The sequence below is a fragment of the Pavona decussata genome, unplaced genomic scaffold, assembly GCF_977016875.1.
Source record: "Pavona decussata unplaced genomic scaffold, jaPavDecu1.1 SCAFFOLD_338, whole genome shotgun sequence".
NCBI classification, from domain to species: Eukaryota; Metazoa; Cnidaria; class Anthozoa; order Scleractinia; family Agariciidae; genus Pavona; species Pavona decussata.
Window position 1 is genome coordinate 285,961 of NW_028145726.1, and position 17,501 is coordinate 303,461.

Here is a 17,501-nt window from a genome sequence, read left to right on the forward strand (position 1 = left end):
GGAAAGCGTTGTATAACTGTTTACCACTGAAGAGATCAATGGAAACGTTCTTCGGGAGTCTTTATGTTCCTCCTTTTGTGCAATTTGCTTCAGAAAGCAAATTTAGAAACACAACTTAAAACAGTCCAAACATCCGAGGAAAAATTTCGCTTTAACTTATTCATTAATGTCCAGATTAAATGCTGGCAGTAAAGTAGTCTGTAAATGGAAAAATGAACCCGCCCGCCTCGATTAGCACTGCTCTCATCGGAGCCAGGGGATTAAGGATTTATTGTCAAATAATAAAATATTGTTGTTGTTTGTTGTTGTTATTGTCAGTTCTCATGACTGATGCAGACGTGAAGCGGTAATATAAATCAGTTCTATCATAAATGCGTTAGCACATATTCAATATTTTAGTTTTAAATTAAGCACAGCTTAAATGGGTTAAATGTGGATATACTTACCCGTATTCGTCGCTCTTCGTTTGGCGTTTGACTCGGTGAACAAGAATGTTCACATTGTTTATCCTTTATTTAATCTCACAGGATGAAAAATCCTACGAAACTGAGAAGAAGAAAACAAATTGTTTAATAATTGCCGTAGCTACACTCTCTTTCTTTTTATAAGAGCGTCTTTATTTTGCTAATGGAAATTAACCAAACTACTTAAGGGCATGTTTTGTATAACATTAAGGACGGTGCCTACTATTGTTACTGCGCATACGTTCTGCGCATCGAGAGATACTCGGGTTTCAATGGGTGGTGCCTACTAATACAGGAATATTTTTGCGCGGCTTAAAACTATACGGAGAAAGCAGAACTTACCAAATGCTTTTGGTATCTCAAAAGAAAATTGGGGGTAACCATGCATTTTTCAGAGATAATTAAGCTTCAATTTTGGAAAAAATCCCATACATTGCTTTATATTTTGGCGTTTTTTAGAGATATTACTGCTAAATTATCTCTGAAAAATGCGTGGTTACCCCCAATTTTCTTTTTGGATTCCAATAGGCCTTGCTAAGATCTGCTTTTCTCGCATAGTCAAAAACCGCACAAAAATATTTCGGTATTAGTAGGCACCGTCCTTAAGTGATGGTGACACACATCTCGGTTTGTCATAATCAGCAGTTCTTGATACCATATCTCAGCAGACAATGCATTTTGATAGGTTTTCTGGTCACGTCCTCATTGATTTACTGAAATACATGTAGTGTATACCATGTAATTTACGAACATCTTAAGAAGGTTTTCAGCCTCAAATCGCAATAAAATATAAGAACGTTCAGCCTCAGCTCCAAAATTAGACTTTCTTATAAAAAAGTGTATAAGTGAATCATTTATGGCATGTTCTTTCTTGTCTGGTTCAAATCCACGTAAAAATGAATTCCTTAGAGTTACCAAGAGAACCTCTAGCCCTCAGAACAGAAACATATTGACTTAATGCTTGCATAATTTTGAGGAAAGATCAGCGGCGTTTTTTTTTTTAAATAAGGATGTCTTAAGTAATCATTTTTTTTTTACAATGAAAGCCTTTAGGCCTATCGTTCTTCTATTATTTGACATTTGCAATGAAAGAACTTCACCTAACACATGCAAAGATCTATGATTTCCGTTCAGTTGTATGACCGGACCAATGTCCCAGCATATGGCGGACCATGGGTGACCTAAGATCTCCTAAGTAATACTCTCTTTCTCTTGGGTCTGTTCTGCCAGCCCTCTGTCCATATGGATATTGGATATGGCTGTAGAAGGACATTGCACGAGTTACCCCCTTGTAGCTTTCACTATCTTATGATTTTGTTGCTACCTGACAGAGCTAGAGATGGATCTGGGAAAATATCATGGGCCGTAAACTTTTCTTAGCATTGTTCGCTTATAGTCATTTTTATGGTTCTAAACTTAGGAGCAGATTTAACATAGAATTAAGAAATAATTGAAAACAATAAAGCATTATTACCATAATATTAAGGCTTTCATTGTCATTGACTTCTTGTCATCAAGTTTTCCACTTAAAACATCAAAGATATTTTTACATTGCATTTAACTCTTTAACGGTACAAGGGTTCAGCATAGCTTTTAACAAGGAGAACTAAACTACACCGCTAACTATGACATTCTTTCGCTCTCTCACTAAATTAAAAGCGCGCGCGCTAACAATCAATCTCAGTTTCGAGATAGTCTGGGTACTAGGGTATGACGTTGCCGTTGGAATAAAACGTCGTGTTCAAATAATGTCGCGAGCCCGGTTAGATCAACAAACTTAACTGTTTTATCAAAAGAGCAAGGTAAAAAGACTCAGTTAAAGCTGTGAAAGTTATAAAGGTCAGCTGTTAATTTGCCGTTCTTCAGCTCCGTGTTTCAACATTTTACATTTCCAAGTTGTTTCATCTACGAAAAGACTTAGTCCAGCCAGCTGTAATAATGCAAAATAAGAACTGTTCTTCTGCAGACGCCGGACACTCATATCAGGTACAAAGAAATATAAGTTTATAATTTGCTGAAACTGCATAGAATGATACTTGTCAGCTCAGGCACGTAGGGCCAGCTGTGGTGCCGCAGTTTGAAACGTGTGGTAGAGAGATTCACCCTGAATTTATTCATAATTTTCTCCCTCGCTAGGATGTTTTCATATTTCCTTCGTGGTTTTCGATGTTTGGCATTTTTTGAACTCTCTACCGGGTCTGTTCACTGTGCCCCTGACGAGATTGACAGACCTTCTGAGCAGACGTAGCTTTATTTTGCTTTAGTCACTCTATGCTGTTTCTTAATTATTTTTTTGGTGAGCTCACTAAAATACGTGCATTAAGTTTTTAATAATTACCTAACATTAAGTAATAACTGAACAAAAGCTTGTCGTTTCTCACTCGTTCCGAAAAGATAAGCATTTTAAGTTTGAATTAAAATATCAGAAAATCGATGCATATAAACACCTATGACTATAAACAAAAGAGCTGTCCACTCGATCGTTCAGCTGTTCATCTCGTTTCGCGGGTTCGTTCACTCGGTGTTTCGTTCGTTCGTTTGCTCGGTGGACCTTTTGTCCGTTAACTCGATCATTCGGCCATCCGTTCGCCCGTTTGGATGTTCGTTCGCTCGGGCTTCCGTTTGTTCGTTCTTTTGCGTTTCTGGTTTGTTCAGTTGTTCCTCCGCTTGCCAAGTTCTTTTTGCTATCCATGGGCATAAACATGTTATAAAGAATAAAATTAAACCATTGAAAAGCTGTATGAAAACATTACGAAGAAGCCCTCAATTCAAAAAACAACCGTGTAATTGGCATTTGGTGCTGTTCTTTCGGTCGTGCGGTCATATCTAATGTCTATATGTACAGAGGACTGAAAATTAAAACTCTAATAAGAGATACACACTAATAGCCCTTTTCAAACTAATTATAACCGTGCAATTGGCTTCTTATGCTGATCTTTCGGTTATGGGGCTGGGTCGACTTTCGGTCATGTGGTTTGTTCATTTCGGCTGGTATACATGAGTTTTTTTTCGTCTGATTATTCGGTTAGTCTCTCAATGGCCCTATTGGTTTCAGCCTTATGTTCACTCCTCTTTCCGTCTGTCTGTTCCTTCCCATATAAATCCGTATGGTTCAGTTATTTTCACTAGTGCTACTAGTGACACGGTTTTTTACAAACAAATTAACTTCTTATATGGGCTTAATCCTAAAGTTTAAAAGCTATATAATAATTAAAACATCAGAAGTTTTCCCTTCGTGTTTTAATATTAAAGCTGCAATGCTATAGAGAGAGACTTCATCTCTCTCCTCTGATCTGGCACACAAAGGGAAAAGAAAAGTAAGTGATGAGCGCGGAAACAAACGCGTAAGTAACACGAGTTGCACAATCATCAGACTTGGCCAGTAAACAGTAAATTTGGGTAAGAAATTCTGCGCACTTATTATTCATCCAATAAACACCAAGCTTGGTAAAAAAACAAAAAACACTGTTAGCTGTCCTTTTTCGGGACCACTCTGACTTAAACATTGGCCTTCAAGGCTTTAATTTCTCTTTTACTTTATACCGAATCACTGATTATATTTGCGGGCAGATTCACTTGCATCCATGCTTACCAAAATGTACTACCGGTTGCTTTTAATAGCCGTTCAGTTTTTTTCCGAAGAAAATCCAGAACCTTGCAGACTCAAAGTTTTTCTTGAAAATTCACCTACAAACAGGAAAAGAAAATGAACGTTAGTGAGGAAGTACAATCATAATTTTGTCGGCTTGTCACTGAAGAACCCTTTCACACAGATGACACGCAAGCAAAGAAATTAGATCACGCGATCGGTCAATTTAGCCCAAAATAGTAAGTGACCAAGTTAGCAATAAAAGTGCCACTCAATCTCCCAACAAAGCTAGAAAACAATGTGCTTTATATAAAAAGATCAATTGGAACTTTTCCACGAAAGGAGATAAGATTAGGATGAAGCAAAGAGCACAAATTGTCTATCATACGCAAGAAAAAAGGGAAACCATTTGCTGTGAGAACACATTGTTTCACAGCGAAATATACCAGAAATTACACAAACGAGAAAAGTTTTGCAAAAACACAACGTAAAATGTCACTGAACAAAGTTCACAAATTGTCAGTCTCAGATGTCATTCGCGAGAAAGGAAACCAGGGGCCCGCTGGAGGTCGCTGATGAGGTCTGATGAACCACATATTTGTAACGAAAATAAACAAACAAAAAAAAAAAAAGGGTTCGCAATAGCAGAATAAAAGGCAGAAAGTCTGTGAAATCTGCTGTTGAATTACATTTTTCACCGTGAAAAAAACAAGCACTTGATTGTTTGTCAAAAGCAAAGCAACTACATTGATTCTATGAAGAACAAAAGAGTGGACATTTTTGGCAAGTAGACTGATAGTCTTTTCGAATGACTAATCAAATTTCACAAGTTCACAATTTAGATTTGGGACGTCATCACCTTAGGACTTTATTCCGCGCGACGTTTATGTGAAGGATAAATAAATGGAAACAAAACTTCTTTTTTTTCAATAAATTGCAAGAGCAGGAAGACTGAAGCGAACTACTAGTTATGACCAATAACGATCTTTCAGTCGTACTTCGCTAAGAAGGTTTGTCAGGGAGCCACTCGCACTTTAGGGAGTTACAAACAAGGAAAACTGTTGCAATCGAAACAGCTGTGAAAGGACTCGCTACATGTCTATTGAGTGCCACATAAATAATGAAGACCCCAGTGATAAAAAAACTGCCTATAGGACAGTCTTTTTGTAATTGCCAATCAAAATAAAAGGCACAAACCTGCAATCAGAGACAGATTCAAACACGGAGAGACTGTGAATTGGCGTACGCTCACAAGCCGGGGAGTGCGAACTGAAACAAAGGGACACAGATATTAAATTCAGATGAGGTGTGGTATAGAAACGGTGGTGGATAGTTTGTTGGAGAGAGGGGAGTTGATGGTGGCAGGGAGACAGAATAGGAATGAGTACAATACCCAGGCAAATATTCACTTGAAGACATGCTTACCAAAGCGAGACTAACTTGTGATACTCCTGTTCGGTCTTTTACTCGAAGAAAATCCAGAACCAGTTGCCGCCTCAAAGTTTTTACTGAAACTTCATCTGCAAACAGGAAACGAACATAAAAGTGCATAAGACAGGAGGTACTCACTGATAATCTTGTCATATCAGTTACTTTACACTAAAACATCCTTTCATAACAGACGCCACGCCAGCAAAGAAAATAGATCACGCGACAAATGTAGCCCAAAATAGTAACTTAGGAAAAAAATGCCAGCTAGAAACAATGTTCTTTTCATGGAAAGGTTCACTGGAATTTTTCCATAAAAGGAAATGAGATAGGAATGAAACAAAGTCCACAAATTGTGAGGTGAGAGATTCAGGAAGTGTATAGTATCGGGGTTTTCTGGGTGGTGATTTTCTAACATGCCTCTAAAGTAATACTGTTTTCCGAAAGAGGAGGTCTCCTTTGGTGATCAACAAAATTCATTTGCGGGACAGACCCAATTTCTTTCTTCAAACAATAACAAGTGGACCCGTATGTTTGTGCAAACCAATGTTACACACAACGACCTACCGGTGAGCTCCCCCCTACACTTTTGGACCCTTGTAATGTGCGTAATAATCCACTTTGTCGATCACATGCTTGCCCCGTGTTGGACATATTGAGTGAGGCTGACTCTCCTGTTACGTTGTTTGACCTCTTGAGTTGACAACGGCGATACAAAATATTCCAAACTCATCGCAGACAACGTCATTCGTACCTACCTCTAGTATCAAATTGCAATTTCCGGGCAACACTCCTAATGCTAATACTTAATGTAAGAAGGAGATTTAGGCAATACGTTGAAAAATGTTTTTGATGCCGGTCTTGAGGATTCGTAGGCAGCGAAGGAACAATCTGCGTGCTTGGGTCAGAACCCTCCGCCACAACATTGGTTGGAAAAAATGCTCAAAAAAAATAATTTTTTTTATTTAACCACCGGCTTGTTTTGAAACGTATTGATTGGTCTATCTGGAGAGGATTTAGATAGATACCGGATCAATCGTGCTTTCATTCAGTGTGAAAATGGTTTGAATTAGCCGCGTAACCTTAGCAACAAACACTGACAACAGCACAAAAATACACGGTCACACTCAGACTTCCGTACACCGTTGTAACACCATTGTCAGATGTGCCAGTGAGACCTAAACCACAAGCTTTGTTTGACTCGAAAGCCAGGCAGCCTCCCTTGCACACGCTCTTTTGGCTCGCTACGCATTCGAGGGAAAACTAAAAGCCACGAGATTTGGTCACGCGATGACGTGAATAATAATCACGCAAATTAAAAGATAACTTGTAATAAAGGTACTCGGTCGCAAGTTCGCATTATTACGAAGCAGAGCCATGCATTAATATAAATCTTTCAGTGTTTGAATAAAATGAGTCTAAAATCATTTCCATGAAAGGTCAACTGAAACATGCCATGATTACCACAATTCTTTTGTATTAATTTAAAGGATTTATGAATATGCATTTATTTAAAATTTAATTCAATTTACACCTCTAATTCCTCATGAAAATTACAAGTAAACTTGTATAAAACAGAGTGACTTAAGGACGGTGCCTACTAATTAAGAAGTTTTTGTTTTGCGTGGTTTATGACTATGAGGGGAAAGCAGCAGGGTACCTGTTGCAGAGATGTGTTGTAATAAAATGTTTACATTTTAAAGACATTATATGCACTTAATTTATGACAATTTAAGTGATATTTTATGGTCTGATTTTAGCTTTTTTGCAGAGATTTTATTGGGATTTTGTGTTCTGGCTGCTGTATTCTGTTTTTTAAACAGCCGTTTTATTTACAGAGAAAATGTGAATAATTTACAGAGATTAAACTGTATACATTTTACAGACATTAAATGTACTTTTCGTTGACATTATGTGTAGTTTATTTGTGTACATTATACTAACATTTTATGCGGTAATTTTTGATTGATTTTTACAGACGTCTTATTGACGTTTTATATTCTTCGTTTTACAAAGTTTTTTTCTGAGCTTTTTTTTTACAGAGAAAATGTGCAGATTTTACAAGGATTAGTATATACGTTATAAAATGTCTGTAGATTTCGGACAAATTTACAAGGAAAAAATAAGGATTTTACAGACATTTCATGCGATCTTAAGGCACAAAATGTGGTGAAATTTACAGAGATTTTATACGGTTTATAAAATCTCTATAAGTGTGCAAATTTACAGACATCGAAATTTACAAGTAAAATGTAGACATTATCCAGAGATTTAGTTAACTTTATTGAAGTCTGTAAATGGTCCAAGTTTTCCAGTGATTGTTAAATAATTTATTGCCTTCTATATTTCTTAATTAACTTTGCGAAGGAACAGGCTAAGGTTTATCGAAGAAGGGACCTCGTATATTTAGTTGTTTAAGTGTATTTTGTAAGTCGCTGCCTTGACGTGTAAGTGTTAATTTTTACTGTTGTGTTTTGTGTGTGAATACCATTTATAATGCAAGCAAATGAAAAATGTGCGGTTTTATCCCTTAATGTACGCGGAATAAGGGACAATGTCAAAAGGAGGAGTATTTTTTCATATCTTAGAGACCAAAATGCCTTGTTTTATTTTCTTCAAGAAACTTTCTCAGATATTAATGTTGAAGCGCTCTGGAAAAACGAATGGGGAGGTGAAATTATTTTCTCTCACGGGAGTCACCATAGTAGGGGTGTTTGCATTCTCATCGCGCCGTCATTACAGCTCAAGATAGATTACACATATAAGAACAATTCAGGAAGAATAGTGCTCATTAACACTACTCTCAAGTCGTTAAAGTAAACACTCTGCAATATCTATGCCCCTAATGGCCAGTCTGAACAACTAGAATTTATTCAAGAACTAAATTGGTGTCTAATTGACAAATCGGAGCTTACCACTCTTATAGTTGGCGGTGACTGGAATTGTTCTTTGTCAAAGAAAGACAAAACGGGTGGTGCACCGTGGAAGGCAACCAATTATAGAAATCTTATACTAACAACCATGGAAATGCTTGATTTAGTTGATATCCAACGAGCTAAATACCCCAAATTGCGTAAGTACTCGTATGAGTCCAAGTCGCTGGGTGTGAAATCAAGAATAGACTTCTTCTTGATCGCCAAAAATTTGGAGAAATATGTTAAGACTTGTGCAATTGTGCCAGCAATTGCACCAGATCATAAAGCGGTACAGATATCACTCTCGTGGCCTAAGGAAACTAGTCGAGGACCAGGCTTTTGGAAATTTAACAATTCCTTGTTGACTGATGAGAGTTATGTGAATACAGTTCGCTCCGTTTATGCCCAAACTTGTGAACTTAGATCTCAAATCGAAGACAAACGTCTTTTTTGGGAGGTATGAAAAATGGAAATAAGAGCGGCAACAATCACATTTGCTAAAAGAAAGGCTCAAATGAATCATAATAAGGAAAATGAAATCAAGCGCCAGCTCGATGAACTAGACAATTTAATTTGTAACAACTTCCAACACCCGGATATAAATAACATATTGGAAAAGTATTCCAAACTTAAAAAGGATTTTGAGTTAATTTACGAACAAAAAGGAAAAGCAGCGATGTTTCGATCGAAATGCCGTTGGCTGGAGAACGGAGAACGCCCAACTAAATAATTTTTTAACTTAGAGAAAAGGAATCACAATAAAAAAATCGTTACTGAACTTGCGGCACATTTTTGATATCGAAATATTCCCAACTCACAAGTCACGCCATATTTACTATGCACAGTTTTAATTAACTGATAATTCTGGTATTTTTCGGTTTTTCATAAATAAAAACTTAACGTAAGTTTTATTACACTTCTGTTTCCTGCCCTTTTTAAAGCAATACGACACTAGAGGTCTTCTAAACGGATTGGTCACTTCAGACGATTCAGAGAATATTCGAAAATGTTAAAAATCTGGTCATTTGAATAAACGGCACCCCCGCTATGATAGATAAGTCTGATGGTTGATAGTTGGTTGAGCAACATTTCGTTTACTGCTCGACTCAATTAGTCATCAGAGAATAACCGATTGCAATGCAGTATTATCAGTTATAATAGTTTGGAAGAGGTTTGTAAAGCGCCTACTTTGGAGGAAGATAACATTTTTACTGAGGCCCGAGCATTAAACATAAGCTAACTTGCATTAATTGATAGAAATGGTACATCGTGCTAGTTAAAAAAATATCTAAATAAGCACTGGTTTGTTCATTACAAAAAGCGCCTTGTCCAACGTAGAGGCCTAGGAGGTGTTTTGAAAAGTTTTATTGAGTTTCGTAATTAAGGTCAGCTTTGGAAACAAGTATGGTATGAAAAACAGTTGGCATTTGGACGGCTAACACAGCTAGAAAGGAAAGAAAATGCTAAATCGTGAAGTTTGGATAAAGTCAACGAGATGCAGAAAGACATTTTAAGCCCCGTTTCGGCGGAGGAGAACTTTGTTTCAGACTAACCGTAATCCCAGCTTCTCAATCATAAAACAGACTAAGTAGGGCGAATATTGGAATTGTGTCAGCTCTGATAGAACTCTCCAGACGCCTGTAAATGCGACTGAAGCTCTAACTAGGGAAGCTTATGCCTTCATTATTGTTACACTAGAAATCACTTGGCTCTTCGTGGTCCGTTAAAATTTAAACACATACCTGTATTATCACACAGATGTATAGTAGAAGAAACGTCGATTCCGTAAAATCAGCATACAGGCGAGGGAATCTAACAAGAGTGAAAGAGGAACTCGATCAGAGCTGACTTAATAAGGGGTGGCATAGCAACACAATGTTTTGATTACGTTTTGGGTGTTTAGCTTTTCTACCATTTTAACTGGTGGAAGACCGCTGCTGACATTCCTGCTTTGGTCTTCAAAACTGGAGAAGTTTTTCAAACTACAGCTTAAAAGCACATATTGGATTTAGCCTTTCAAATAAACAACTCATTAACAACGTCGTTCATACATGAAGAAAGATTTATGATCTGTCAACGGGATATCATGACGCTAGTTACATAAAAATAACAACTGGCTGTCGTGTATTTCACCTCCTTATTATTGTCATTCATAATTGCCGCTTTTTTCGGAAAAGGTTAGCTTCTGATAGTTCTTTGTCGTAAATTAAACGAGGGAACTTAACTTTGTTAAACTATACTAAACGCTGAGTGTTCTGTGTTACTGAAATATTCACAATTAACGCACAAGAAGTCACGCTTATTAACCACGCAGAGTTAGAAATATTTTTAATTAATATAGTTATGAATTTGCTTTATAAATAATAAGTAATAATAAGCATAAAGATCATTATAAGGAAGTCTTGATGCTCTAACAATGATATAAAAATTGAAAGAAAAGCGATTTTTTTAACAGTAGGCTAAATTGAAAGCCATTTAAGCTGTGCAAAATATTTGTAAAAAGATGAGACCTAAACGCTTAAAGCTGTTTAATGAATCTCCTGGACGAATGAAAATTAGACAGTGAGTTCTATAGTCTTTGAACAACTCTTTGAAATGCTTGCTCTCCAAAACTCTCAGTATTAGCGGTTTGTACAACGACAAAGTTCTGCAACGCTGATCTCATGGAACGTCCAGGTTATAACTACATAAAGCCCCTCTATATATACTGGTGCTGTGTCATTCAGTAAATAAATGTATTGTATTTTTCACTTTGCTTGATTTTCAAACAATTTATTTTGTTCTAGCTCCTTTTTTTCCTGTTCTATGCGAAAAAAGACATTTAATTATATGCATCGGAGCCATTATAATCAGTTCGGACGAAACCAAAAATATTCTCAACGGTTGAAAACATCGCTTATTTACATCAATGGCTTTCATGCTATCATGAATTTAAGTTGATTCGCACGGATTGGTCCTCAATATTTCCTTCACCGTCCGTTTTATCTCGGAATTACGTCGTAATTATTAGAATTCTTGTTGTTTGAAAGAAGTTTGCAACGGTTTGGTCTGACTGAAAAGTATGTTGATAAGAGTACAAACTGACTAATTACTTGATCTGAATATTAATGCATGTTCGCCATAAGGAAATTACTTCACAATATTCATCCCAGTCAGCGTTGCTTCTAACGTAGGCGAGTCCTACATTGTTTTTCTTGGACTTTGAACGATTTTCGTATTCGCAACAAGTAAAGCTTAACAGAAAAAGGAAAAGCTCGTAATTACTAGATGACTTCATGACTCACAATTGCGGCTCATAACAAAAAAGTGATTTGAAGCCACTCAGTCCTTAGGAAGGACTTTCTTAGGTATCATTTGCATGTAGAAATCGTTACAACTACACTAAACATTGATCCAAACAAACGCCAACATTGCAATCATGTCAGTTATGACGGAGCTTACCAGATGCTCTTAAAAGCGAGTCCTTAATTCTCTGAACTGAACGGCCTACGCTTTCATAAATATCGGAAATAGCTGTTATATTTAAGCGCGTGGAACTCTCAGATACATACCTACATCATCACATAGATGCAAGGAAAAGGACACGCTGATTCTCTGTGAGCGGCAGACGTGGGTGTCTAACAGAAGCGAAAGAGGAGCTCGACCAGTGCTGATTTAGGTAAGGTGCGGCATGGCAACAATGTGGGTGGATGACGTCACTCATTTGTTGCCATTCGTGTTGATTGTTGGGGAGGGGAAGGTGGTACACTGGGAGGGGAACGGTGGGAAAGGCAGTTGGTTGGTCTCCGTGAATATTTGGGTGGTGGTGTGTTACCTCGGGCTAAATGAACGAGCATGTGTTCTCCTTCAAAGCAAGCAGCTGTTGTTTGGTTGCCTCAAGAGAAATTGGCAGAATAATATTGGTTGCTTGGAAGAGGGCGACGGTGAACCTTAACGCGAAAAAAACGTTGCCCACAACGGTGAAGAGGACGAAGCAACGTAGCTGTTGCTTTTGCTGTCATTCCCCTTGTTCTCATTCAGTGACGATGTTAGCGACGCTTTTATCTTCTGGAACGTGTCCCTTCTTCAAGTACCGGAAGAGCAGTTCATTCAGCGGCTGCAACAGTGCCTTTTACCGTTATTTAGCTTAGCTCTTGTAGCATCGGGTGGGATGTCCACCTTGTTTATGATTGGCAGGGCTAGAAGGGTATCTAAGGCAAATCTCGTCACCTCGTTCTGAGTGGCGTAAATCTCGAGGTAGTACTCCAATCAGCATTCCAGGTGCTTACCCTGATTAATAATGAACCTTCCTGATTTGGACTAAAGGGGACATGTCCGGGATGCTGACTCCTCTCCATCCATCTTGATCGATAGCCACACCCTTGAGTTTGTTGGCACGTTCACTATCCTAGGTCAACCATTGCCAATTCGCTGAGGCTGAGGTAGATAATAGCAAAGCGAATGTTGAGTTTGTCATAAAAGGCTGAAAAAAGAGTGTAGAGTAACAACCAATTTACGGAGCACGCTAAGGTGACTGTCTATCAGACCTGTCTCCTCCGTAAACGCGGTGTTTCGCAGCAGGGAAGCAACCAAAACAACATGAGACACGGTTCAACAGACTTCACTCTCGATTCCTCAGGCGCATAAACCGCATATCACAAGCCGATGACCGACATTGATGTTCTGTGGTGGGTAGACATTCTTAGCGTAGCGTGCAAACGTGTAAAAGCAAGATCTAATGTACTATTTTAAAATATGGCATGGGTCGCCGACGAGGACTTCAACTACAGGCGAGCACGCAATAGAAGCGAACTATGTTATAAGGATAAGCTACGCTATTTCCCCGCTTCTACTCTTGGTTTGCCTGTAGTGTAGTGGTTATCGCGTCTGCCTTGAATGCAGGAGACAGAGATTCGAGTCCTCGCCGGGTGAACTTTATTTTCACAGGTTAACTTACTTTGTCCCCTTCATATAACAGATCATTACAGTGATCATATGTGGAGATATGGCTAATTTCTTGCTGTCTGTTTTATTCCCAGCATGTTTGCTCTCCTAAACGAGAGGCGTGTCAGATGAAGTTTGTTGTTGTTGTTGGCTGAGCCAAGTTCAGCGGATAAGGAACCCAAATGGAGTGAAACGTAATTTCAAGCAAAAATAACAATAATCCTATTGTGTGCTTTTAAGACGCTTATACAATTTAAAACAAAAATATTCGCGCATGTGAATAAAACTGAACACCAATTCATTAAAAAAAAAATAAGAATGCGTTCAATAATTTTGAAGTCTTTGCCACAGGGTCCCAAGCGACTGTCGGAAACTGCTCCACAATAGACCCTTCCCAATCTATTTTTAAAGTGTACCTAGCCCCCAATGTTTTCTCCAAACAAATATATTCATATTTTGGTTAATATCTCTACTAAAAAAAGAATTTTTAATTTAGTTAAATCTTTGGTTCTGTATGCCCCGTTGTAGTCGAGTTCCGAATGGTTCGCGACCGCCTGAAAGGAGATCTGGGTAGAGTGGATCGAGAACGACACTGAAGCGATTCTCAGTCCGTAGTTCTCTTTATTTTCGATCGGTCAAAGGTTTTCTTTGGCAAACTTCGTTCGATTCGAGCTCCATAGCCATCAGAGTTCGAGTGAAATTTACAATGTCTTCCACGTCATCGGATTGATTTCGAAGACGAACTTGTATACGATACGAAATGGAAGCCGAACAAGAATTTATAATCTGGCTTATCACAACAGAAACCAACAAACACAACGGGTGATTCTAGCGATGACGAAGCTGCTGCTTATGTTCGCGACCCACTGGCGGATGTAGAATGGACAGCGAAATCCCAAGAGAAAATGAAGGCCAACAAAGGCCTCGAGCGTATTCTAAAGAACTAAAGGTTAATGTAGAACTAAAGGAATGATAAGACTCGCGCGTGCTTTGGTCATGCATTTTGATATTACACGTGCTCGGCCTGGCATGCTTTCTTCTCACGCTAATTCTTTTGTATTTCTTAAATTATTTATCCGCGAACATAAAGTTGCTATACTTAAAGTGCAAGTGTGGCTTCGCTTTCTTCATACAAAACATGTGCGAATAATATTGCTCTTGTGAGCTGGAAGGCTGTTGATCACTCGGAAGTCGTTTGTTGCTTGCTATCGCAGAAGTATATGTACTGTTGGGAAAGCGGTAATCCCGAAGCTGTCTCGCACTAACTCTTTCTTTGAACTCTGCTGCGAACTGGAAAGCAACCGAGCCACTAAATTATAAACTCTGCTTGTTCTTTAAACCCTGACCAAGACTTGCAAGCCACGTAAATTATAAACCTTATCCGTCCTTTCAACTGTCGCCATGACTGGCGAACCGTCAAGCTACTCAATTATAAACTTTTCTCGTTCTTTAAATTTTGACCGCTTCTGGCGAGCCGTCAAGCCACTAAATTCTAAATCTTACTCGTTCTCTACACTCCGACTGCCACTGGCAAGCCACCAAGCCGTCGAGCTATTAAATTACACACGCCGACCACGAATGGCAGCCACCTATCCAACAAACTTAACCCACCTTTTTCTCTTTTTCTTCGCCTCTGCCCGCTCATCGCTGTAAAAACGCATCGTATGGAGCGCTATTCCTTCCTGCAAGTTTCTTATGTTGCTACAATCTCCTATGACACATCTGGACGGCATATTTCGGGCCACTATTGATCTAACTTTCTAAAAGAAACAAGTGAAGAGTGCGAAGTCAGTTGTTGTGTTCTCGAAGTGACGTCACAGCAGCCACTAGACCCATGCTCCTTAAAACTCGGTCGTGAGCCAAAATCGCGGCGTTTTTTGAGCGACTTCCCATATTTCAAAGGGGTTTAAAAAGGGAAGATTTAAAACAATCAAAACCTGCTTTCGCAGAGATACTCACCAAAATATGAAAAAAAAAATCATTTTCTCTCTCTTTTACGCATTGAAAGTAAGAGAAGAAATACTTACATAACTTGGATTTCTTCGTTTCTTCGCCTCTGCCCACTCATGGCCGTAAAAACGCATCGTATGGAGCGCTATTTCTTCCTGCAAGTTTCTAACGTTACTACAATCTCTAATCTTCATAACCAAGAAATCCAAGAAGAATGCTCGTCTCTTCGTTTTATTTGCATTTTGTAAACGATGCTTATTCTACGCAACGAGCAATACAAACAACTGATGAGTGGTCATACCAAGAAGATCGATATGAACATATGGCCGCCGATATGAACATCGATGAGTACATCAAGAACATATCTTCATATAGGCTGTCCTTCCTCCTAAAGCTGGTATTGTGACGATGTCTTAACTTTGCTCTCCTACAAGGAATATCACCGAGAGAAATCCAAGCAACCTTCGAAAAGGCTTATTGGAAACCAGAGCCGAAGCTCAGCAACGATAATAAAGAATTAGCAGCGGCAACATTACGATCTATTGCCCTTAATTACAGCGAACGCAAAGGACCAGCACCACCGAGAGCAATGCTGAGAGCAATACGTCAACTTAAAGTGCCACTACGATCAAAATTTTGCATCCCTTTTTTTCTTCAGCTTTGGAAAGTAGAAGTGATAAATACTTGCCACGCCAAATTTTACATTGAAATTCCAACGGGAAGACCAGTTATTTTAAACGCGAAGTTCAGCTTCGCTGTGCCGCCATTACTCGAACGACGAATGTGGCCGTGAACTACATAGAGAGCTGGATCTAGTTGCACCGACAGGAATATGACGTCATACGCGCACAACAACATGGCCTGCTTTCGAATGTTCAATCTCGCTGAAAGAAGCCACTTCTTTTTATTTTAGTGGCTCAAGGGCCGTCTTTACAACGCACACGTATTGTGGGCACCCGAAAGAAACCTAATGGTGGTTGTTTGAACATTTATGGTTCTGAAAAAGGGGGTAATTTCTTCGGACAAATCGTCTTTTTGTACATCGCACCGAAGTACTCAAGACATATCCTCTCGACGACTTCGACAGCTGCTTCGAGGGAAACTCAAACGCAAGGACTGCCATACAATGCTACTGCCTCGATGCTTACTTTTCCAGGGTAAAGCGAGGGACTAAGTGAAACGGTTAGGCCAAGATAACGGATCGGAAATGAACTTTTTTCGTGAATGCGTGCAATGAAAGCAAGTGGCGCGGAGTGGTGGTGTGTATGTTTTCTTTATAGCTCATTGTAATGCTTTGTTTGTCTAGTGTTCATTACGTCTACTTCCTATAAGTGCCATGCTTTGGTAAAATAAAAGTGCATAGATACTCCATTTTATTGCAAAAAATAATAATAATAATTGCTTGTGGTATAATATTGACAATCAACTGCCTCGAGTTTTTCGAATGCTCTCTTTGTACAAAGCACCCAACACATTTCTGAAAGACTTGTATGCCGGCTGTAGAATACACAGCAAGGCGAGATTTTCGATATGTATTAAATGAGCAATTGTAATTAAACTGATTGTGACATTGACATGAAAAATTCATCCCTATATATTGAAACAATCACATGATATGTGAAAGTACAGGTCAGAAGAAATTTACAGGCAACTTTCCAGCTGATGTGGACCTGTTGACACTCCAACTTGCAAAATTCTTTAATGTAACCATCACTGATTCCTGTGAGTCAAGAAGGTATTTTGGCAATCCTATTTGGTCTGTGTTATTAATTAATTTTAAAACTATTATTGAGCAATTTTTTTAAACATCACTTGTAAATATGCTTTGACTGCACCTTTGTTGTGCAGACTTGCAGTGAATATTATGTATGATATGTATGTATGATTATGTAAATATCCCGTAATTCAGCTTATGGCTGCAATGGTTATAATAAAGTATCTATCTATCTATCTACCCGAAAGTTATCTTCTGGGACAAGTCAAGATAATATCTACAATTTAAACCATATTGGTTTGTACTAAAGAGAACAAATGAACCAAACTGACAAAATTATGAGAGAGTATTTTGTCCAATACCCTACTCTAAAGAGTGTGGAAAACTACCAGTGCTTGGTAAATTTCATCTTTGTGCTTAAATTATTAATTTTGTATTTGTGCCTTCTTTTTTTTTCTTGGCAAAGTCTGTTATATGAACAGCCAATTTTATAGCATTTTTTGTACAACATAATAAAT

At 38.4% G+C, this 17,501-nt stretch overlaps 1 protein-coding gene and 1 pseudogene across 3 annotated transcripts in view; both read right to left on the reverse strand.

Moving 5' to 3' along the window:
• LOC146453315 (uncharacterized) overlaps positions 1-546 on the reverse strand; it is a 93,569-nt pseudogene extending 93,023 nt beyond the window's left edge. Inside the window, exon 1 of the transcript XR_014859529.1 lies at positions 447-546. The product of XR_014859529.1 is annotated as an uncharacterized LOC146453315 (transcript). The remainder of the gene's footprint in view (positions 1-446) is intronic.
• The window catches only part of LOC146453317 (uncharacterized), a 102,311-nt gene that overhangs the window by 50,236 nt on the left and 34,574 nt on the right, over positions 1-17,501 (reverse strand). The window contains exons 1-2 of one of the 2 annotated variants that reach the window (XM_085096756.1): positions 11,948-12,071; positions 10,139-10,208 (exon numbers count right to left, since the gene is read on the reverse strand). The exons of the other annotated variant lie outside the window; for it this stretch is intronic. The gene's annotated coding sequence lies outside the window, so the exon portion shown is untranslated. Of the gene's footprint in view, positions 1-10,138; positions 10,209-11,947; positions 12,072-17,501 lie in introns of those variants that run through there. 2 annotated transcript variants of the gene reach the window in all.